The 22,638-nt window shown below is 42.8% G+C and overlaps 3 long non-coding RNA genes across 3 annotated transcripts; all 3 read right to left on the bottom strand.

Annotated features, from left to right (window-relative positions):
* Nucleotides 1-3,873: 3,873 nt before the first annotated feature.
* LOC135361757 (uncharacterized) lies at nt 3,874-6,311 on the bottom strand. Its single transcript, XR_010405655.1, has 2 exons — nt 5,852-6,311; nt 3,874-4,352 (listed from the first exon to the last, which is right to left on the bottom strand). It is a non-coding gene; the product is annotated as an uncharacterized LOC135361757 (long non-coding RNA).
* A 3,795-nt stretch (nt 6,312-10,106) lies between these two features.
* LOC123851237 (uncharacterized) lies at nt 10,107-14,056 on the bottom strand. Its single transcript, XR_006792505.3, has 3 exons — nt 13,814-14,056; nt 11,493-11,580; nt 10,107-10,942 (listed from the first exon to the last, which is right to left on the bottom strand). It is a non-coding gene; the product is annotated as an uncharacterized LOC123851237 (long non-coding RNA).
* Nucleotides 14,057-14,265: 209 nt separating this feature from the next.
* On the bottom strand, nt 14,266-22,570 carry LOC123851238 (uncharacterized). Its single transcript, XR_006792506.3, has 4 exons — nt 22,147-22,570; nt 19,232-19,353; nt 15,026-15,157; nt 14,266-14,502 (listed from the first exon to the last, which is right to left on the bottom strand). It is a non-coding gene; the product is annotated as an uncharacterized LOC123851238 (long non-coding RNA).
* Nucleotides 22,571-22,638: the final 68 nt, after the last annotated feature.

Genomic DNA, 22,638 nt, shown 5'->3' with positions numbered 1-22,638 from the left:
CTCCTAGCGGTAGAAGCACCTCTCTGCCTATATCATTCATACATATTGTGAACCTATCTTGTAAAAAAGTTGAGAAGCCTGTAAATTAAGTAGTTAGCCTAAGAGGCCTAAAATCCCATAACTTAGAAGAAGAAAAGTTGGGAAGTGATAGAGTATATTGCAAGAGGTGAACATATGAGAAGCACAAATGTAGCCGTGCACATATCCCAACTAACGTGTGTAATGTATTTCTGTGCCTTCCATGCATTAATTTTGGATCTTTAACAAATAATTCCATTATTTATTTATATTTTATTATATTAAGGGACTGCCTATAAACTTCTTGAGGGAAGGTATGATGTAAAATGGGGATCATATGAATGTAGGTCTAGGTGTAAAGCTATTTGTGATGTTTAGCAAAAGGATGAAATCAAAGCAAGTATCTGCTTGAATTTTATCAAACAGCCCAAATTTTTATAATGAGCACAGTTAACTGGAACCCTTCAGTAAGTATATTTTTCTAAACTCTAAAATTATGAGGAAGAAACAAGTCCCCTGACAATAAATTCAAAGTAGGAATATAACTAAAATGAATGAGCCCCAAAGCCATCTCAAAGTGCTGGAATATGGCACCACCTTAGTTCATGCTCATAAACTACAATATGAAGGATCTTACGTCATGGAGGATCCTGATTAAGAAAATGGCAAGAAGAACTGGAGATGGATGGTAGTTGTAGAAGAGTGAGAATGTACTTAATGCCACAGAACTGTACCCTTCAGAAATGGCTAAAATGGTAAATTTTATGTTTGTATATTTTACCACAATAAAAAAAGAATATGGTGAGTCATTGACTTTCTTGGTTTTGTATGTATTATTATAGGTGTTTAGTTGAGACTCTTTGGGAGTAAGACTCTGTGATTGCAAACAAGGAACATTATAAAGATGCAGGGATATATCTCAGAACCCAAGGGCAGGAATGCTGAGAGATCTCAGGGAGGAGTAGAATCAGGAACTGGAGAGCTACTGGGACCCTTCTTTGTCTCTGCATTTCTCTGTGATTCTGTTTCATCCTCATTGTCACTACAGCTTGGTTTCTCTGTCTCTTGAGTCTCACAAAATGGAATATGCTCATTGCCTTCCTCTCTCCGTGGCTCCCAAGTTCACTCACCAAACTATACTCCCATGTTGAGAAACTTGCAGTCTCTCACTCCCAGCTCCATATTTGGAAGAAAGGGAAGCTGCTTGGCCCACCCTGGGTCAGGTGACGTCCCTGGTCCATTCAATCCTAAATTAAGGGGTGATACAAACATGGCCAATTTCTCTGGAGAACCTGGACTGATACACTATGTTATACATGTTTTTTCCATTTTGCTCCTTTCCTTCACAGTTAAATACAAAAGTCAACTACCATAAACAAAACAAATATCCAAATCGAGGTTAACTATTCCTGGCATTCAGCATGCCTAATGATTTCCATCGTTGCCTTAACTGAATCAAGTCTAAGCTCTTTATTTTTGATCACCAGGATGAGCATTCTCATTTTCCACTTTACATTTGTTTTATAAAAGAACCACTGCAAATATAATAAAATATTTAAATAATTATCCCCAAACTGTCACACTGACAAAAGTGATAAAGCTACAGAACAGAGCAGTTGGCTAGCAAGCAAATCTACTGTGTGATGCTGGAAATGTGCATTTTTCTCAGCTGATGCATGAGAGTCTGAATTTGGTGTATAACCCTCCATTTAGGAGTGTGCATTAGAATGTAAAAAGGAAATTTAGGTTGTCTTAAAGCCCAACCATTGAAGTTGAGACCAACCTAGGCTATGTAGCAGTGAGGAATAAGCACAGAGCTCACTCTCCAGTCAAACTTGGCAAGTGCCCACAAGTGAGGCAAGGACATCAAAGAGTCCGGAGCAAGGGCAGGTTGTGTACGCTTTCAGGAGGAGGGGTACGAGGGATGGCATTTGGTCTGGGCCTAAGGATGGGGAACATTCTAACACATAGATAAAGATTATTAGGGTTTGGGGCGCCTGGGGGGCTCAGTCGTGTGGCGTCTGCCTTCGGCTCAGGTCATGATCCCAGGGTCCTGGGATCGAGCCCTGCATCGGGCTCCCTGCTCAGTGGGAAGCCTGCTTCTCCCTCTCCCACTCCCCCTGCTTGTGTTCCTGCTCTCGCTATGTCTCTCTCTGTTAAATAAATAAAATCTTTAAAAAAAAAAAGATTATTAGGGTTTTAGGAAGTCAAAAAAAAATGCTTTTTTTCCCCCCTCCCTCCTGAGTTTTGAACTATTTGAGATGCGGACACAGGAGTCTGGCTGGTGGAAATGAAAATATCACTCTTATTGTCTGTAGAGCTGTTAAGATAACATGACTAAAGTCTGTGGCCAGTGGGTTTAGGAAGGCTTAATCTCTGAATTAGACACACTCCCCAGTCTGGGGCCCAGCTGGGGGAATGCTTTATTCTGCACAGCAGAGATGTCAGAACACAGGTCTACCGCAAAAGAGGAAGGGGCTGGGGCCAGCGTGCCCAGATCTTAGAGCCACCTACCAGATACTACTTCTGAGATGAAGATTAAGGGAGGGGTGTGGGAAGAGAGTTAACAGTTATCTATGAGAGGGAGCTTGTGCTAGCTAAGACATAAACATGTGTTGTTTTTTTTACAATAAGCATGTATTATTTTCATAACATGATCATTTCTATCTTAAAAATGAAGTCAGTCAGAATTGAGTGTAAGAGAGGAGGATCAATTTCACTCAGGACAGGGACTAGTGTCAGTAGAAAGAGTAAAAGAAGACTTGTGACTTTAACTGGGAGAATGTCAAAACCATGAAGCAGAGACTAAAAAAGATTCAGATTATCAAGCACACATTACTGTTTTTAAAAGAGTTACCCAGGAAGTGAGCAATGTGTTACTATTTATCCATTTGGAATTTGGAAATGAAAATCTGTAGTCCTAAGGAGGATAAAATAGGTTTGGTGCTGAGAAATTGAAATCAATTTTTAAATTTTAAACTAAGTTAAAATTTTAATCTAAGAGAGGATATACTTTAAAGAAATCTTGAGGTAAGTTTTCAGTTTTCTTAATGTAAACTGTATGTGTCATATGGAATAAGTTATTTCTATGACTTAGGCCAGAATTTTCCTGAACTGTGCTCTGAAGAAATTTAATGATGTTCCATGAAAATAATTTATATTGATGCTATTTTTCTACCAAAATTTATTCTAGAAAAACATATATATAAAAAATCAACTAAACAACTATCATTATTTAATGATCTGCCTTTAGCACACTCCGCTGGAGCGATCCCTGGAGGACATTTGCTCTTTGCTTTGAGGGAGGGGCAGCATTTTCCCACTGACACGTAAGCTCATACCCACATGCCCAGAAACTGCCTCCACAACATGCACTCTAAATGCCTTCCTTACCAGTAGAACCTTCGTGTTGTTCAGGGTGCCTCAGGCTATAAGACTCGATTTTTCTGAGCTCCTTCACAGTTAGTAGCAGCCACGTAAAAGAGTGTGGCGGATGCAGTGAGATGTAAGAATGTGTCTACTAAATGGGCTTCTGGAAAGATGTTTTCCTGATGAAAGGGAAAGACTCAGCTGCTTTGCAACTTTTGCCTTTTGTCCTTGCCCTTTCTCCTGCCTGAGATCCAGACTTCACATCTGGAGCTGCAGCAGCCACCTTGTGACCATGAGGACAAAAGTCACATGCTAAGGATAGTGACCTAAGGAATGAGACAAAGTTTCGGTCTTTCATGACATCATAGAGTCCCTGTACCAGTTCTGGTCTGCTCACCTCCAGATTTCTTGGTATGGGGGAAAAAATGATTTAGTTAAACCATTGTCAGATTCTTGTTAAATGCAGGCAAACATAATCCTACTGTATGCCCATGTACATCATTTATTGATTGATTACCATAAATGTCACATCCCTGGTCACATAATTTCAGCATATATTCATGTTACTAAGCACTGCTTATTCAATAGCAAACAATTATACAGTACTAACATGTTTAACTCTAATCTATGGCCAAAATAAGAGAGCTTTAAATGCAAAGAAGGGCCTTGGGGTTCTAAATGGTATCTGAACCTAACACAAATTGAGAATACTTTAAAGTGAAGATAAACAAACTGAGCTTGAACTAAAAGAAAAAAAAAATTTAGGTGTGTGTTGCCTGAGCTGAAACAAGGAATATGATCTGGAGTAGCCTAATTTCAGAGGACACAAATATCACCCAACATATAGCTGACATCCTTTCTGCCTTTGCTCCAAAGTATCTGGCCAAGGTGGGGCTTTCCACAGCATGCTGCACTGAAACCAGAGGCTGGGGGTTGCACCTGGTAGACTCTCCGCCACAGCAAGGCTGTTCCCAATAGAAAGATAGGTGATTTTTTAAAAGACATACAATACTTAAAACACAATATAAAAGACACAAAATATACAAAAAGTTAAAACACAGAAAAGACACAACATATATTAAAATCACTTTACAAGTTTTATAAGAATATGAAAAATAGAAAGCCATTTTGCTTGAAGGTTTTTCCTTAAGGAAATTCCTCTGCGAGACCCTTTCCCCCTGCTTTCTGTAGAATCTGCTGCTATTCCGACAATATATTATCCTTTTCAGTGTATTCTGTGGTCAAGGTTAAGGAAGTTTGGAAAACTCTATCCTAAACTGGTAAGATTTCTAGTTTAACATAAAAAAAATGTTTAAAAATCAATGTCCAAGGGGCACCTGTCTGGCTCAGTCAGAAGAGTGTGTGACTCTTGATCTCAGGTCATGGGTTCAAACCCCACACTGGGTATAGAGATTACTAGAAAAAATATATAAACTTAAAAACAAAAAAACATAGTCCAAGAATAAGAGTCAGTGTGGCCTAGAAAATCCAGGTTAATATTCATAAGGAGAACCTGCTAGTTGTCACTTTTATTCGGCTTCCTACTACATTTTTTTATTCATAAAAAATCAGATTATGAAACTGGGTCATGTTCATTGAGAGAAATTCCAGCAATGCCAAAGTATACAAAGCCCTTCCCTGCCAGACTGAACACTCTGCTAGGGCAGGACGCCTGTTTTATCTACTCCAATCTCTCTAATCCCTAACCCTGCACATAGTAGGGCTTCAAAGTGGCAGCACCCCCTTTCCACAGTTAACGAGCTAAGGTGTTGCTTTGCAGACCTCTCCTTGGCAGGATTTTTAAGATAAACTTTTAATTTTAGAGTGGTCTTAGATTTACAGAAAAGACTGTGACGGTAATACAGAGTTCCCATACACCCACACCCGCTTTCCCCTATTTTTACCATCTTACTTTAGAATGGTACTTTTGTTACAATTAACGAACCAATACTGACAATGTATTCAGATTTCCTTAGTTTTTACCTAATGTCATTTTCTGCTCAGGATCCCATCCAGGACGCCACACAACATTTAGTCCTTATGTCTCTTTAAGCTCCTCTTTGGCTGTGATAATTTCTCAGATTGTCATTGTTTTTGATGACCCTGGCAGTTTTGAGTACTGGTCATGTATTTTGTAGGATACCCTCTTTTAGGATTTGTCTGATCTTCTTCACATGATTAGACAGGGGTTATGGATTTCAGGAAGGAAAATCATAGAAGTAAAGTGCATTAAATGTATATATTATCGGAGCACTTGGGTGGCTCAGTCGGTTAAGTGTCTGCTTTGGTCTCAGGTCCTGATCTCAGGGTCCTGGGATCAAGCCCCACAGTGGGCTTGCTGCTCAGCTGGGGGTCTGCTTCTCCCTCTCCTCCCTGCTCATGCTCTCTCTCACTATCTCTGTCTCTCTCTCTCTCAAATAAATCAAATCTTTTTAAAAAGGTATATATTATCAATATGACTTACCACTGTTGATATTGACCTTGACTCCTGTACAAATTTAACCATTCCTCATATACCACTAAATGGAACCTTCTGTCTCTCACATCAAAATGAACGTCTGGTTTCAGTTTAGAACAGTCAGTGGTCCCAGTTAGCTTGGACTTGAGCAACCTAAACACAGAGATGATTCAAAAGAGAGATGTGTGACCTTCACACCAGCCCTGGGCATGGGAGGAGGTACAGGGTTGAGAGGAATCAGGATGACCTGCCCACTTCTACAGCATGCCAAACCCGTGGGGGAGGCTTGCCAAGGGCCAAGGTCAGCTGCCAAGCACGGCCAAGTGCCCAGTCTTCTTCCTGTTCACTGGAGATGACCTTTCATGGTAGGGCTTGGATTTTCAACCCCCTCTCTTCTGCAAGTGCCTTCCTGAGGGTGGTGACTTACACCCCCCAGCACTCTCAGAGGCAATAAGAGTCCAGGGAAGCCAGGCCAGAATACAAGGGAAAGAAAAAAGAAAAGGATTTACATTCGCCAAGTTCACCAGAAGATGTCTGCCTGCCTCTCTGTTACACTGCAAGGCTTTGCTGGATTCTTCCTTGCAATAAACAGACAAGAATTCAAATGCATTTTCCTTGGATGGAGTTAGGATTTTGAGTGTTGTTTTTCTTTTCTCTTTATTCTGATACATTAACTAGTTCAAGTAACTGCCCTAGACCACACAAAATAGTAATAAAAATATGTTGTGTAATTATTACTTTAGGCAACATTTATTAAGCATTTTACAATGTACCAGGAGCTATGCTAATTATTTTATGTATGTAGCTCATGCAATTTTCAGCAACACATTGTGGTTGTTAGCTCTATTTTCTAGATGATTATATGTGGCACAGGAAGGTTAAGTAACTTGCCCAAGATCACATAGCTAATAAATAGCCAGGAAAGACAGAAACACAGTCTGACTCCTCATTCCATATGCTATACCATTTAACAAACCAGAACTCCATACCTCCACACAGTTCAGCAATCACCATACCACTACTCCATGCTGCCACACAGCTCAACAAGTCCCCATACTGTATTGTAGTATCTATAATGCTCTCAGCAACCTGCAAGGTGCTGGGAAAAGGTGGATAAATAAAACACAGTCCTGGCCGAAAAGATCTCACTGTTGCTTCACTCTTTCCCAGAAGCGCAAGGGATCCAGAAGTCCCCACATGCTTATGAAAGCACATTCAGGGGTGCTGGGAGAGTTGGCTGTCCAAAGGAGACCTCAGGTCAGGATAAAGAACTTCAGGCTGCGGTGACTTTGAGACCAAAGGAAATGGCCATGGAATTTGACCATGATCAAAAATAACAAACAATATTCAAAACGTTGAAGAGTCAGTCAGTCCCAACCCATTAGAAAAGACATACACCCATCAAGATAGAGGATAGGCCTATCAAAACAGTGGAAGCTATGAACAGGTAGGAGGGACTGGACATTAGCCCTGAGACAACCCTCAGAGATGGAGCAGTGCATGCCCAAGAGGCCCCTTTATCACCACAGGATCACTAGGTTCCCTCCACACGCGAGGAGCACCGAAGGAGGAAGAGGGTTGCTTGGGTTTTCAGCCTCCACGTCTTTTTTCTGTCAAAAAGAACACTATGGGGCGCCTGGATGGCTCAGTCAGTTAAGCAGCTGCCTTCAGTTCTGGTCGTGGTCCCAGAGTCCCAGGATCAAGCCCAGTCATGGTCCCAGAGTTGGGCTCCCTGCTCAGTGCGGAGTCAGCTTCCCTCTCTGCCCCTCCCCCACTCATGCGGGAGCCCACGTGCGTGCACTCTCTTTCTCGCTCGCTCTCTCTCAAATAAATAAAAATAAAATCTTAAAAAAAAGAACACTGGATGTTACTTGTGTTTTCATTAATATTGTGTTAGCTTATAAACCTATAAACCTACTTTTCCTGAAGACTCTAAGCCCAACATACAGATTTTTTTATTTATAAATTCCGTAATTTTTGTGTTAAAATGAAAAACACTCACTTTCACTTTCTCTTTGATTTATTCTCAATGAGTTTATACATGTGAAAGATTAATTTTTCCCTAAACATTGAACACATTTACAAACTTGAGTCCTTAAATTCCTTTAGAGATGTCAAACCACGGTCGCAAATATAACATACCTGATTCTCTCAAGAACTTCAAACACCAAACAGCAGACTGATAAATCTAAAAAGTAAAATCTTCCTAATTACTCAAGTGGCTCATAAATTGAAGCAGATTTACAAATTTCATAAAGAAATCAGATTAACTTTGATCACTTTAAAGCATCAAAACAAACAAACCATACATGAGCCGCACAACAATTTAAAAACTTGGTGTTGTACTATTTAAGCACAATTTACACTAAGGTATCAATGTTGTTGATTCATTGCTTCATCCTATAGTAGCAAATTACTCCTGTAACCAAGGAAAATTGCCATGTAAGGCTTGTTATATTGACTGAAGTCAATGCTATCTGGGTATTGGTGGTCCTCAGGGCTCAGCCCTTGGACTTCTCATTTTCTCTATCCGTGATCACTCCTGGCTGTCTCATCCAGTCCTCTGGCTTTAAATGCCAAGTTTGTGCCAATGACTCCCTATTGCATACCTTCAGCTCTAGTTGGCATTAATGCTGCTCACCCATACTTCCGGGTCTTCTTTTTCCAGGAACACAAGAGAACTGTACTTCCTCACCCCTTTCAGGTGAACTGTGGCTACAGGACTTACGCTGGCCAAGGAAATGTGAGTGGGAGGTATGGACCACTTCAAGGTGGAAGCATTTCATTGCTGGTGTGAGGCTCCAGCTCTTTTTTCCCTCTGGCCACAACAACAGTCCCAGTAGTGAAGCCTCTATTAGTCTGGATTCCAGGGTGAAAAGGACATGGAGCAGAGCCCTTCAGTGCAAGAAATCCACTTTTGTTGTGTTAATCTAGTGAGAGTTTGCAATTGTTTATTACAGCAGCCTAGCCTTGCCCATCCTGACTAGTATTTATCAGTCCACCCCTCTCTCTTGAACTTTAGATACTGACTCAGCAGCTCCACTGGATATTTAGATAGATATTTCAAACCTAACAGGTCCACAACTGATTTTCTTATCTTCCTCCCTAAAAATCCTGCTGCCTTCAACCTTCTCCAGCTCAGGTGGATGTCAGTCCCATTTTTCTAATTGCTTAGGCCAGAAACTCGGAGTCATCCCTGTCTCTTCCCTTTCGCTCACATCCTGTGTCTAATCTATTAGCAAATGCCTTTGGTGCTACCTTCAAAAATACATTCCGATTTGAACCATTTCTCACCACCTCCTGTACCACTGCCCTGAACTAAGCCACCATCACCTCACGCTCAGGTAATTACAACAGCCTCCCAGCAAGCCTCGCTGCTCCTATTCTTGGTCCTCTGACGGTCTTATTCTTAACACAGCAGGTCATTTTAAACCAGCTGAATCATGCCCCCAGAGCTCTGCAGCAGCTCTCCATCTCCCAATAAAAGCCAAAGTCACGGTCGTGCCCCACGAGGCCCTGCCCGGGCAGCTCTCTCAACACCTCTCTGACCACAGCTCCTGTCACTTTCCATTATTCATTTTACTCCAGCCACACTGGCCTCCTTGCTGTTCCTTGAACACCCCAGGTGCATTCCCAAGTTAGGGAATGCTGTGGCCATTCTCCATGCCTGGAATGTTCTCTCCAGATACCCACTTGGTTAACTTCCTCATCTCCTCCGGTTTTTGCTCAGATCTCATGTTCACAATGAGGGCTTCCAGCTTCATACTGCAAATTGCCCACTTCTGGATCCTTTTCACCCTGTTCCACAGCGTTCACGTGCTCTAACCTACTGTGAGTCTACTGCTTTATTAGGCTTATTGCATACTGACCTCTGTTAGCTACAATGTAAGCTTCAGGAGGACAGATGTTTTTGTGTTGTTTTTTTCTTCACTGTTGCATCCCAGATGCCTAGAATAGTGCTTAGAATAATAGCCACCCAATAAATATTTGCTGAAATAATTGGTTGAATTACCAAATACCTGAATTAACGATTTGGGACTGAAGCACAGGATCAAAGTTCTCTTTCCAGGGTGATCTTGTCCCAAGCAAGTATTTTTGGGGGCTAAGCTGAATTCTACTTCCTGGATTTTCCTGATGGTGCTTAGCTGCTAACTAAATCTGATGCTACTGTGTATATGGTTTGCATTAGCATAAAGAGCATTTTCTACAAATACTATTTGAGACTCAGAATTGCCTTTTCCTTGAATGTACTATATTTTAGTTCTTTTTTTTTTTAAAGATTTTATTTATTTACTTGATATATAGAGAGAGACAGCAAAAGAGGGAACACAAGCAGGAGGAATGGGAGAGGGAGAAGAAGGCCCCCCCCCCCAGCCAAGCAGGGGGCCCAAAGCAGGGCTCAAAGCAGGGATCATGACCTGAGCTGAAGGAAGCCGCTTAACCAACGGAGCCACCCAGACACCCCTTAGTTGTTTCTTTTTGAGTATCATTATGTACTCTTGTTTTGCACAGAATTTTTTTTTCTTTTCAATGCTCAAGTTGTTATAGTCTGGCCAATAGGAATTCCTGAAATCTCTGCAAGCATTTTTGCTTTTTCGCAACAATGAGATTTTCCAACCCATTTCTACTTTCTGCTCCAAACAGAGAGTCATAAAGTCAGCCACTCTCCAAGGAGCCCTGATTCCTTTTAGTAGAAAATAATATTAGAGGGGCGTCTGGGTGGCTCAGTTGGTTAAGCATCCCACTCCCGGTTTCAGCTCAGGTCATGATCTCAGGGTAGTGAGATCGAGCCCCATGTCAGGCCCTGCCCTGAATGTGGAGCCTGGTTGGGATTCTCTCTCCCTCTCCCTCTGCCCCTCCCCACTCTCACTCATTCTCTCTCTCTCTCAAAACAAACAAACAAACAACTTTGAAAATAGTATTAGAGTATTTGAAAATCTTGCTGCTCTAGGGATCCCTAGCAGACTGTTCCCTAGGAACACAGGTGGAACACAGCATCACTATCAGATCACTTCACTGACAGATGTGGTACATCTTTCAAAGATTTCATCAGTCAGGATCCAGGCAGGAAAACAGCAATCACAGTAGCAATTCCCACTGGATGAAAGATAATACAGGCAGTTGATTACAAAGGTGTTAGATAACGGCGGGGGAGGGGAGGAGTGAAAGCAAAAAGGGATGCTGAGGTAAACCAGAGATTAATAACCTAGCAGCTACTGCTGGGCTGGGGAGCAAATGGGAAGAGGTGGTATTTCTAGAAACCAAGCCTTCCGAGGAGGGCTCAGCAGGGCTGAGGCCCAGAGCTCTCTCTGCAGGTGCATGCTCCATCCTCCCTGAGGGGGTGCAGCTCCGAGGGAGCTCCGGTTGCTGAGCACCTGTGAGGGGCTGTGCAAGACTGGGAACAGCGGCGGGGACCATGGAGAGAAGCTAGAAGCTGGAGCTAGAGCTGTCTGCTGCTGCCAGTCATCTCCCAATGGGAGGGAGGAGCAGGAGAACCCCCCTTTCTTCTGCCCTCCCATTTCCCACCACTGCCTCCCAGAACCATAGGGAGCAGTCTGGCAAGGGAATGTGGGAAATGTGGAAAATGTGGCTCAGCCCCAACACCCCCAGCAGCGGAGAAGGGTGGGCCTGATGTGGGCAACAATACCTGGACAAACAGCACAAAGATCATGAGGTCACCGGGACTTTCCAGTTAAACTCCAACTTCTTTCAGTAATTTTTTAAAAAATCTTGTTCTGAGGGGGAGGGGGGACTGGTTAGCCTGGTGATGGGTATTAAGGAGGGCACGTACTGCATGGAGCACTGGGTGTTATACAAAAACAATGGATCGTGGATCACCACATCAAAAACCAATGATGTATTGTATGGTGACTAACATAACATAATAAAATTAAAAAAAAAATCTTGTTCTGGTAGAAAATATTTCCTGAGTTACCAGTTCTCCATGTGTCATATTTCTTATCAATTTTGATATGCCATCGAATATATATGTATACACATTTACATGAAACTATGTATTTAAATATCAGTATAACATTAATGGACACTATCACAGGCTAGTATCCATTTATAGTTTACTCCGGGTCTGACCTCGGGACTGAAATTATACTCCCTTTCTTTCTTTCTTTTTTTATTGTGGTAAAATATACATAATATAAAATTTACCATCTTTAAGTTTAGTAGTGTTAAGTATATTCATACGGTTGTGCAACTGATCTCCAGAACTCTTTTCATGATGCAAAACTGAATCTCTGTACCCGTGGAACAATAACTCACAATCTCCCTCTCCCCAGCCAATGGCAGCCGCCATTCTACCTCCTGTCTCTATGAATATGCCTACTCTAGGTAACTGGTTTTAGCAGAATCATACAATATTTGTCCTTTTGTGACTGGCTTATTTCACTTAGCATAATATCTTCAAGGTTCATCTATGTTGTAGCCTATGTCAGAATTTCCTTCTCTCTCTCTCTCTTTTTTTTTTAAAGATTTTATTTTTAAGTAATCTCTGTACCCAAAGTGGGGTTTGAACTCACACCCCAAAGATCAAGAGTCACATGTTCTTCCGACTGAGCCAGCCAGGCACCCCTTAAGGCTTTTTAAATATTCTGTTATGTATATGCATATATACACCACATTTTATTTATCCATTTATCTGTCAATAGATACTTGGGTTGCTTCTACCTTTTTGGCTATTGTGAATAATGCTGCTATGAACATGGGTATATTTCCCTTCTCTTTGATAATTATTATATAGCTTTTTGATCCTCATTCTACAGGAGTGGGTCTTAACCATGTCAGACCTAGCACTTTCTTTCAGCCAAAAATGAAGTTTGAAAATAGGGGTACCTTGGTGGCTCAGTTGGCTAAGCATCTGACTCTTGATTTCAGCTCAGGTCATGATCTCAGGGTCGTGAGATCGAGGCCCATGTGGGGCTCTGCACTGGGCGTGGAACCTGCTTAAGATTCTCTCTCTCCTTCTCCCTCTGCCCCTCCCCCCTTTCTCTCTCTCATTCTAAAAATAAAAAAATAAATAAAGTTCACCTACCACATAGCTTCAGGAAAATCATTATAATGAAATAATATATATTTTATTGTGAGTAAATACCTGGGAATGATCACACAGGGAATATAATGAAATAATCAAACGTTTGCACGTTGCACATGGTGGTCACAGCCATAAACGTAGCTTGTCTCAGGAGCATTGTATTGGTGACTCAAATACCACAAGTAATGTTGCTTGGTGGCATGATTTCCTAATATGGGTCACCAATACTTAGTCACGTTTGAAACAGAGCCATCTTTCTTCATAATCCACAGTAATTGTAATCACAGAAACACAGTGCATATTTGTAGTGAGCAAAAAATATTTGATGTTTCTGTCTAAAACAGTATTGGGTTCTTGGCTGAGATCATTTTCAACAGCTTCTTCCCCTTGTGGATATCATATAGGACACCGAAACTTTGTGAAGGACACAGGATGATTGGTTGTGCAGGACAGTCCAGGGATTTACAGGATATCAAACATCTTTGGCCCATGCCCGCTAATTGCCAGTAGCACCCCCTCAATCACGATGACAGCCAGGAAATGCCCCCTTCACTTCCAGAACTCCCCCTAGGAGGCAGTACCACCCACATTAGGAACTGCTCTTCTGCATGCCTCTATCCGTTAAGTCTTCCCACAATAATGCTGTGTGATTTTGGCAGCCACGAGAAAAAAACCTCACAGACTTATTAGTCTAACTGGCCAATTAGTGTGCTCTGAAACCCACTGCCCATTTTGTGCCAAGGCCATGCTTCCCCCAGGTTTCTCCCAGCCAATGGCTGAGTGTTGTGGGCATACTAAGGTAGGCCTGTTCCTAGGAGGCTCGAGACTCCTCTGACAGCTGAGGTTGAACTTTCCTTAGACTGCATGGCAGACATGTCTACCCAACTTTCCTTCCCTCCTTCCTTCATTTGGGTCAGACTCACATTGCCTTTTGACAGGTGTCCTGGCGCTCAGTTCACTCCTCCCTTTTTTCTCTTGCATTGATATTCCCTGCATAAAATCCTTGTACGTTTTATTCCATCTCGGCATCTGCTTCGTGGTGGATTTGGACTAACACTGTAACAAAGAACCACAAAACCTCCATGGCATACAACAATGGTATTTACTGCTCACATTTCTCAGAGTGGTGGGGGGCGGGCAACTAGACAGCTCTGCTGATTGGCTGGGTCTGCTTCCATATTTGGGGTAGTCGGGCTGGTAGTTGATCCAGGATGACCTCTGCTATGATGACCGAGGACTCAGCTGTGCTCCACGTGTCTCTCTCCCCCTGCAGGCATGTTCTGATGGCAATGACACAAGAGAAAAGCCTAACGTGTAAGCGTATTTCTTTTTTTTTTTTTTTTAAGATTTTATTTATTTATATGAGAGAGAGAGAGCATGAGACGGGGGAGGGTCAGAGGGAGAAGCAGACTCCCTGCCGAGCAGGGAGCCCAATGCAGGACTTGATCCTGGGACTCCAGGATCATGACCTGAGCCGAAGGCAGTCACTTAACCAACTGAGCCACCCAGGCGCCCCGTGTAAGCGTATTTCAAACCTCTGCTTGCCTTGGGTCAGCTATACCCACTGGCTGAAGAAAATCATATGGGTGAGTGCAGATTGAGTTGGAGGACCCTGAAAAGTAACATAACAAAAAGTCAGGATACAGGGAAAGGTGAAGAATGGGGCTATTTTCAGAATCTACTACAATGTCTGTGCATTTTCCCTAGTGGTGAAGCACCACTCTTTCCCAGTTTATAGAAAATTGTAACCTCTCTTAAAATTTTCTATAACCACATCAATGTAGAGTAACTTGATAGAGAAGAAGTCTGAAATGCTGAGTATTTACCAGGATACTCTGAGTTATCCACATGAAGCTATTTAAACTGGAGAAAAACTTCCATGACATTCATTGCCAAGTTAAGGCCCATTTTCTCCCCGCCCCCCACCCCCCACCTCGATGACCCAGTGCTGTGACTGCCCAGGACAAAGATTAGATCAACTACAGATAGCAAGTAATCTACATTTTCTTTGTGCATTATAGTGATTGGTTGAATTTTCAAACCCCTTCCACACAAAAATAGAGAAGTTCGGGCATGATTATTTTTAAAATAAATTTGAATGAATTCGAAGTTATCCATATGATAACATCACTTACTTGCAGGCAACATTCTTTCTTAAGTAGGAGGAAAATCTGTTGTGGTTCAGGTCAGTAGCCAGGAATCACATCTAAGCCTAGGTTCACCATAGCTGTGGGCACTGAGTATAGACATCATTTGTCACGTGTGTCCTAGAAGAAAATGAGTGGAGAACCTCAATTGTAGGCCACAGTGACCTCTCTCTCACTGCTTCAAACTTCTATAACCCATTCCTTCTGGTAATGTTTCTCAAATCTCTTGTGCAACAAAATCAAGAATGGAGCCTTCCAACCCCACGCACCCCCCCCCATTTATTCTCTCTTGTAAAAATAATTAATGTTTTATAATTCTGAAAATTTTTCAGCCTGAATAAAATCTCAAGAACAAAACAGTTAACACCCATATACTCCTCACCTACGTTTGCCAGCCGTAGCATCTTGCCTCCCCCACTGCATTGGTCTCTGTATAAGTACACACATTTCCCCTTTGCCAAGCCATCCAAGAATGCTTTGCAGACACCTTGACACTGTCCCTAAATACCTCTCAGCACTCTCCCAAGAATGGGGCCACTGTCCTATTATCCAGAACACTGTTGCTACATCTAAGAAACTCCACATTAGGTTTAACATACATGAAATTTCCCCAATGGTCTCAAAATTATACTTTGCTTTTCTTTTAATTCAGATTCCATTGGATTTGGTTGTTATATCTGATTAATCTGTTAGCTGGAAGAATAAAAAACATATTGATGACTGGCTCCTACCCCAGAGCTACAAAAATAAAATTTCCAGGGTTGGAGCCCTGGAATCTATTCTTTCTAAACTCTTTCTAGATGACTCTGATGAGAGTCAAGTTTGGGGACCACTGAGTTCTACTTGTAAGGTTAATTATCTTTTCAGAAGTCCACCACTGTTTCCCAAACAGACCTCAGAGAATTCTAGGGCCAGGCTTAAATTAAATTAAACTAAATTCTTGGGAGAACCATAACCCATTCTAATTGATGTCCATTTCTTTTCTACCCTATCTAACCACCCTCTCCTCTAATTCCCCTTGCTTCTCAGAATTGTACAGGTGGTATGGCTTATGATTTTTTTACTTTACCATGGTGTGAAATTGATGTGCATTCAGTAGAAACAGTACTTTGAATTTTAAATTTGGATATTTTTCCCAGGCTAGTGATATGCAGTAAGATCCTCTCTCACGATGCTGGGCAGTGGCAGCCCCGGCTCCCAGTCAGCCACACAATCAACAGGGTCAACAACTGATACACTTACAACCAGTCTACACCCATAGAATCATTCCATTTTTTTTTTTCACCTTCAGTACAGTACTCAATAAATGTCATGGATAATCAACACTTTATTATAAAATAGGCTTTGTGGTAGGGGATTTTGCCCAGCTATAGGTTAATGCAAATGTTCTGAGTACGCTCAAGGCAGGCTAAGCTGAGCTATGTTGGGCCATAGTTTAGGTATATTAAATGTATTTTCAACTTACAATATTTTCAATTTTGGGATGTTAACCCTTTAAGTGGAGGAAGATCCCTCCTCAGGAAGAAGGATTTGGTTGATAGGCTTTGAAGGCCTAGCCCTAGACCTTTTCTTGGATTTCTCTTTAATTCAAACTCTGTTAACTCAATGTCCCTATAAATATTCTTTGATTGAATCGTGGGGTGGGGTAATGCAGGAGAGGAGGTTGGCTTGTTGAAATGCAGGTTCCTAGGCCATCCACCAGGCTCAGGAAGATGCACTTTGATCAGCTCCCCAAGTAATCCATACTCCTTTCTTTGTATTTCACTCAATGGACCTTGCAGAGTGATTAACGTTCACTAAGCAACTCAGTAAACATCTGGTTGTGTCAATGAATTAAATTCCTACCCACAGAACCCTTGCCCACAAAACACAGACACCAAACTAACTTATATTCCCATCTTGTACTCATTTCTTCTGATGCTCCCAGTTCACTGTTCTAAGAAGCACACATCAGCTAACGTAGCTTTAGCTCCTCTCTAAAACCATAGAAACAGACTTATTTCTGTTTCATTCTGCCTTTTACTCCCACTCTGACCAAATTCCCTTTTAGTGTTGACTCACAGTGTTTATCTGAGTGTGCACCTGACCTTTTGGTTCTAGGGGCTTCTTTACGGCCCCCTTTTTTCTTTGCCTTCTTTTTGGCGGGTAGAGATGATGCCTTGAGAAAGGAGCACAGATTACGAAGTCACCAGTGCTTTGACTGCCACAATGCCCTGCACACGAAGTTCGTCCACCGTGCAAGGAAAAGAATTTATTTATTATTTTGGATTTTCACCTCACTTGCTTTGTTTGCTAAGTAATCTGATCTATTTGAAAGGCAAATATTATTTTTTAAAAATCACATTGCATTTTCTACAAAGCTGTGTTTTGCTAACATGGAAAGAATGAGGCTAAAGTTTAACTTTTTTTTAATTTACTTTTTAAATGTTTTATTTACTTATTCATGAGAGTCAGAGAGAAAGAGAGAGAGAGAGGCAGAGGCAGAGGGAGAAGCAGACTTCCCGCCCAGCAGGGAGCCCGATGCGGGACTCAATCCCAGGACCCTGGGATCATGACCTGAGCCGAAGGCAGGCGCCCAACCATCTGAGCCACCCAGGCGCCCCTAAAGTTTAACTTTTTAAGTATAATTGTTAAACTATCTGGCATCTCTCAGTAAAGGTAAAGAAGTACTCTAGAATCCAAATTGGCCTTTGTGGGATACGATTTTCCTTTTTGAGTCCATTCATGGCAGAAAATAATTCCTGCTATGTGATTCTAGTGATGCCATTATCATTCTAGTGAAATAATATGGAAAATACTGAACTGGCATCAGATGTGAAATCAGAACTGAGAATATCTCTCTACTAGCAGAAGTCTGCAAGCATGTACTATACAAAGTATTCACCAATACATAAGCATATTAGGAGTGATAGACAGTCATTGTTGACAATATAGGAAAGACACCATTCTTACAACTTCTTAAATAAAAAAATCCATAGCATTGCTTTAGTGAGGGAAATGAATTCTTCTACATGATAGATGATGCAGTCATGGTTTTAAGAACATGACTAAATGATGCCAAAGGAACTTTCTAACAGAGTCGTCCAAAGAGACCTCAGAGTGAGGGCATTTGTGGGAGCAATGACGTATGTGGGCGGATATAGAATGCACACACATGTAAGCTTTAAGGATGTTACTGTGGATCAAAGATGGCAGCAAATTCTTTGCTACTCCCTTTTTAAGAGGTGGAGTCTAATTCTCCTCTGTTGAATCAGGGCTGGTCTTAGTGACTTGCTTGACCACCAGCGTGTGCAAGAAGGGACACCCTGAGGCGAGGTCAGAAGTCTTGCAGCTTCTACCTAGATTTCTTAGAACACTCCCTCTGAGGGAAGTCAACCACTATAAGAAGTTTGACTACACTGAGATCACTCTGTGGTAAGGAATTCCATGCTAGCCACACTGAGAGACAGACCTACAGGCAGACAGAGAGAGATGCTCAGCCAGCCCAGCTCTTCCAGCCACAATAGTCCAGGCACCCGCGGTACGAATGAAAGAGCCATCTTGGACATTCCAGCCTCAGTAGACACAATGTGGAAAAGAACTGAGGATCCCAGCAGATAGCCAGGCATGTGGCTTTGGTGGAGTGCAGCCATGTCCAGTCATGAAGCCACCCAGCTAAGGCTCCAGCCTGAATTTCTGGCCTACAGAATCATGAGCATAAGAAAATGGCTGTAACTTTATGCTGCTATGTTTTGGAGTGGTTTGTTCAATAAAAATAGATAACTGGAACAGATGTTGAAAAGAGGGTTTATATGACTCAGCTATTGCCACAATGATACAGCATAACACATGACTCCAAATCTCAGTAGGTTTCAACAATAGCATTTTATTTTTCTCACTTAGGGGCCCGTGGGCTTCCTGGGATGTCTTCTTTAGGTAGCAAAGCAGTTGGGTTTGCAGGGGCAGGCTGGATTCAGACATGTTTCTCACCTTTTGTTCTGTTGCCAGGCTAAAGGGACAGCATCTACCTGGGGCATGCTGACTCACACGTAAGCAGGAGTCCAAGTACAACTCTGCAAAACATTTCGATGCCTCTGCTTGCTTCACATCCTCTTATTTCACTGGCCAAGTAGGTCATATGGTCAAGCTCAAAATCAAAAAGGTGAGTAAATATACTCCAATCCAAGTGGGAGAAACAAGAGAGGAAATACTTACTGAACAGTACTTACTCCAACCTATTGAGAGTTTCAAGCATCAAACGATGGTGGTGGTGGTGATGGCGAGTGGTATCAGACTGGACCACTTGTAAGGTATTTTGTAATTTGGTACTTATACATCTAAAATCCAGAGAAAACACATGTAAGTGTTGCAGGGGGAGGTGTCTAAATACAGGAATCAATGACTTTTTGTACTAAATACCAACAAGGAGGAGGCGTGTAAAATTATGAAAAGACAAAAGAAATGTAATGGAAGTGCAGAAGGAGAAGAATTAAGAAAAAAAAAAAAAGGAGAGAAAGAAAGCAGAAAGTTAAACACTTCAGCAACTGTTGGGGAGGCCATGAGCAGATAACCTGTCTCTTGGTTTGCCTCACCTGGAGGGAGAGCAGCTCCAGGGCAGCCAGTCCCTGAAAGAGGCCCCCAGACACCAGCTCCTACTTAAAGAGAAGTGTTTCTAGTTCAAACATTAGGCACAGCATAAGGTGCCCACAACACGCTCTCCCACTCGGCACCACTTATGTCCAGGGAAAGTGCCAGCAGGGCAGGTCGTTCGTCACTCCCAATGGAGGGTTAACTATTAACACAGCTCTGGGCTGCACAAAGCTGTGGGCAGCAAGCACGGTGGGAGCAAGGGGGCTTCAGAAAGGCTTTGCAAGAGAAGTGAACTGGGACTGTATGGAGAGGCAAGAAAATGTGGAAACAGCACACAGCCCCATGTTTGTAGCATGCCTAGAGGGTACAAGCTTGGAGAGGGAAGAGACACCAGATCCTGGTAGGTGTTGAATGCCAGGATGAAGAGCGTATTCTTAATTCAGTGGGAGCCACTGAAAGCTTTTGAACAAGAAGTGGTATGAAGGAAGTGGTATGTCCTAGAATACAATTCTTTCCTGCTTCTTTAGTAACAGAGCACCAATCTTTTGTTAAAAAAATAATTTATTTATTGAAGTATAGCAGACACACAGTGTTACATTAGTTTCAAGTGTACAACATAGTGATTCAGCAAGTCTATATGTCAAGCTGTGCTCACCCCAAGGATAGCTGCCATCTGTCACCATGCAACACTATTACAATATCATTGACTATATTCCTTACACTGTCCCTTTCATTCCCACAACTTATTCATCAGAAGCACCGATTTTTAACTGGGGATATGCCTGTGCAAAATAAAGATTCCATTTCCTAACTTCTCTTGCACCTATGTAAGGTCATGTTGTAAATTCTGGTTAATGAAATATAAAGCACATAGCGTGAACAACTTTTAGGAAATATTCTTAAAGGGAGAGGACACTGCTCCTTCTTTTTTTCCTACTGGAAAAGTGGAACCTAATCCTAACATGTATATTGTGCATTAGGAAGATTGGCCTGGGGCAAGGCAAAATATAGGATGGCTGGAACAAGAAGAGCATTGGAGATAGGGAGACTAATTAGGAGAACATTTTGATAGCAGAGATAAGAAGTGAGGAAATAAGAACTGAGCCAGAATGGCAGCAGTGGGAATGGATGGGAGGGGTGGATGTGATAAATATTCTGAAAGGAGTGTCTGTAGGACTTGGCAATTGATCAGATGAGAAGAGACACTAGAGAAGGACGAACGAAAGGCTTCATACAGAGACAACTAGGTGGTCAATAATGTTAGGTCACCTGAGGCTTCATACAGACATGACTAGGTGGTCAATAATGTTAATGTTAGTAATGTTAGCAAATATAGGGGGTCCAGAAGCCTTGAGGAATGCCACCATGAGTTTGATTTTGGATGTGCTGTGGGTATGCTTGCAGGACATTCAGGTGGAGATCTAAAGCAGGTAATTGAAAATTCATTTCTGGAGCATGATTTGAGAGTCCTTTGGGTAAAACAAGGGGAGGGGCTGGTTGGCAAAATAGAGAGTCTGTCTGTAGAAAATCCTTTCTTCAGTGCACACAGAGAAATAAACTGTGTTCTGAAAACATAAAAATATGTTCGCATGCTCCCCTCCTTCCGTCAAAAAAACCCCTACAAACCCCAGCCAATGGCTGGCTGACTGGCTTCAAGCAAGGAAATCCTCCCAGGTCTCAAAATTTGGACAGCTCCTTAATGTTCCTTAGGAAGGCATTTGGATTTGTATAAATATCTGTCATGACATGTTCAAAGATGCCTCCTTTTCAGCAAGAGATCTAGAGTAATTGCCTTCCTCCTTAACTCAGGTTAGCCACATGTAAGAAGACTCCCCTTTTCCCAGAAGTCTTAAAAGACCAATTCCTTTCAAAAGCAGAATGAGAAAATATGAAAAAACTAATACATGTGACAGAGTAAAACGACTCTGCAGAGGTCTCTCATATATCCGCCATGGCCAGAGCAGGTATTACATAAAAGTTGAAATAAAAAGGAAATGAATTGAGTGTTAACATTAAGAAACCATCTTTGCAGGCTGGCTAAACCACTGTATGTACAGTTTTCCTGCGACGGCTGGGGGCCGAGAGATGGAAGAGGTTAAAATCCAGTGGCTTGGGGGCGCCTGGGTGGCTCAGCTGTTAAATTTGAGCCTTCGGCTCAGGTCATGATCCCAGGGTCCTGGGATCGAGCCCCGCATCGGGCTCCCTGCTCAGCGGGAAGCCTGCTTCTCCCTCTCCCACTCCCCCTGCTTGTGTTCCTTCTCTCGCTGTGTCTCTCTCTGTCAAATAAATAAATAAAATCTTTAAAAAAAATTAAAAAAAAAATCCAGTGGCTTGTGTACTACGTGGTAGAAATGCAACTGCAAGTGGTGGCGAGAGAGCTGTTGATTCTACAAGAGTTTTGCGTCTTCAGGCTACATACAGCCCGCAGACAGCTGTCGGGCAACCGAAGGCCTATCCGGGAGGCTTTAAGACCCCTGCACTGGAGAGCGCTAGCACGCGAGCCCGGGCGCTGGGTTTGGTGCCACCCCGGTTTCACTTACAGGTGAAGACTTGTCACAGCCCTTATCGAACGTGGGATAAGGCTTTTCTAATTCATCCACCCATCATCCGTCTTCCGTCTCAGGGCCAGGCCTGCGCTGGGCACCCTGGCGTGCTTTATCCTACAGGACTCCTGGAGGAGGGGATTTAGGCAGGAGGAGGACGCGGCCGGAGAACCGTCCGGGTCGGGGGATGGGGGGGTGAGGGGGTGTGGGATGCCTCACCGCGCGCGGCCCTTTTGCAACAGAGGCCGGTGTGTTCTCGGACAGACCGCGGGGGCGAAGGCACCAACCCGGGCGGGAACCTCTCCCCTCCCCCAATCCCCAGGCCAGGGAACGCGGCTGGGTTCCACATTCTCTCGGGCCCTCTAACCCCGAGGGCCCAGATCCCGGCCGGCCCGAGCGGCCCCGGCAGGTGCAAACGAGCCCGGGCCGTGCCTCAGGCCGCGCCCCGTCGCGGTCACCCGGAGCCCGCCCCAGTTAGCGGGGCCGGAC

The sequence above is a fragment of the Mirounga angustirostris genome, unplaced genomic scaffold (assembly GCF_029215605.1).
Source record: "Mirounga angustirostris isolate CCGP_5_RB_7025 unplaced genomic scaffold, mMirAng1.0.hap1 SCAF_10, whole genome shotgun sequence".
Taxonomy (NCBI): domain Eukaryota; kingdom Metazoa; phylum Chordata; class Mammalia; order Carnivora; family Phocidae; genus Mirounga; species Mirounga angustirostris.
The sequence above is the reverse complement of the archived record's forward strand: the minus strand, read 5'-3'. Positions and strand labels throughout refer to the sequence as shown.